The sequence below is a fragment of the Callorhinus ursinus genome, unplaced genomic scaffold (genome assembly GCF_003265705.2).
Source record: "Callorhinus ursinus isolate GAN/ISIS: 27379988/994484 unplaced genomic scaffold, GSC_fseal_2.0 scaffold11, whole genome shotgun sequence".
In the NCBI taxonomy this organism is placed as follows: Eukaryota; Metazoa; Chordata; class Mammalia; order Carnivora; family Otariidae; genus Callorhinus; species Callorhinus ursinus.
Window position 1 is genome coordinate 45,626,837 of NW_027397073.1, and position 1,961 is coordinate 45,628,797.

Below are 1,961 nucleotides of genomic sequence, written 5' to 3' on the forward strand. Positions count from 1 at the left end.
TCACTATGGCAAGTGAAGTCTCGGAGCAAGCAAGAAAAGCCAGAGAGAGAGAGAGAGAGAGAGAGAGAGAGAGAGGAACTTCTGTTATCTGAACTCAGAAATAGCATCCCATCATTTTGCTATATTCTGTTTGTTTGAAGTAGCTCACTACGTGCAGCCCAGACTCAGGGGTTAGGATGACATAAAAGCATGAATACAAGAAGGCAGGCTCTTTGGGAGCCATCTTGGAAGCTGCCTATCACACTGTGATCAACACACATGATCTTTAGGCACATGGTGGTGAGCCAGGTGAGGGTAGAACACAGGAAAAAGTGGGAAAGAATCAAGAAATTCAGGAAAAAGTAAAACTTTAATGGAATCCATGCAAAACAGGTTATTGAAAATATTTCTTAAGAATAAACAAAGAAGGATATGGGAAATTTGAACCTCTTAGGTCAACAAGTTAATCCTGAACCTCTTAGGTCAACAAGTTACATCAGAGTTTATACCATCAGATTGCAAGTAGTGTGCATTAATAGCTGACACAACACTTAGCCTGTAATAAATAGGAGAAAGGGGAAAAGTACTTACTATAGTCACCAGAAGGGAGACAGGCAGAGTTTCTAGGAAATACCCAGAAGAAAGCATTCCACAAAATGGGGCATGATTTAGTGTTAAACCATGAAAACGCAGGGTTTAACATCCAAATGCATGAGGTGGAGACGTGATTGGGGAAACTGGCCAATTTGAAGGCAGGTAAAAATCATTAAAGAAGAACGGTAAGATTGATGATGTGGGCGTGTTTCTGTACCAGCAATATAAATCCATTTGGAAAACTATGCAGTGAATTGAAAGGCAGTCCATATATCTAGTCAATAAGAAAAAGGAAATCAGCTCACAGAACTCTGTTCATATGCAGTTGATGCATCAGAAGGTAGATTGCAACTTCCAACTATAATGAATATTTGTAGACAGTCAGAGTACAGAGTCAATAGAAAATAAATGCAGAAGCATGCTGGTAAGAATGGAGAAAAGGGGGAAATTAGGGAAGGAGGCCCCTTTGAAATCCTAAGGGTATGTTTGGGAGAAAGAATCATGCAAGACAAAATTAAGAAGAGAGGCTGGAGGAAGGCAAGGAGAAAATAAAAACTTGGGAAATACAGGGGGTGGGGTCCCTATGGAACTGATTCTGCCTCATCAAACGTTTTTAATTCTATTTTTTTATACATAAGTTATAACTGGCAACCTCTGTTGAGACTGTTTTTTTATTGCCTTATGGAAAAGCAAGGCCAACATGATTAAAAGGCAATGTATTCTCTTCCCAGGGAAGGGGAGCTGGGAATGATGAAGCCAAGGCTTTTCTTCAGAGTGACATTTTTATGTTACAATTTCAATAAAAAATAAAGAAAAGGAGTATGAAGATTAGGGAAAACATTTTAGGTTTCATCTTCCTCACTTTGAATGATAGTGGGAGGGGTCAGTGCCCTTTAAGAAGAGAAACGTGATCCCTTAGAAAGGGGCAGGATATGAAAACAACAAAACAGCAACACAGAAATTATCACATGGAGCATAAAGAGGAGGGATGTGAATACCCCAAACGGATAATGCTAGACAGATATCCTAAGAGAATACCATTCAAATAATGTAAGGTCGGGATGTTATGGGAATAATGATATGAAATAGAAACTGCTATATTTTGCAAATATATGAAGTTTCTAGGGTTTGCAGTGGCTTGGTAATACCAGTCAAAAAGAATAAATGGGGGCTTGGAAACCTAGTGGTCAAAGGAAATAAGATATTTTTCTTTAAAGAGGGGACAGGCCCAGAGAAAGACAAATACCATATGATTTCACTCATTTGTGGAATTTAAGAAACAAAACAAATGAACAAAGGAAGAAAAAAGAGACAAATCAAGAAACAGACTTTCAACTCTAGAGAGCAAACCAATGGTGACCACAGGGAAGGTGGGTAGGCGGAGGGGT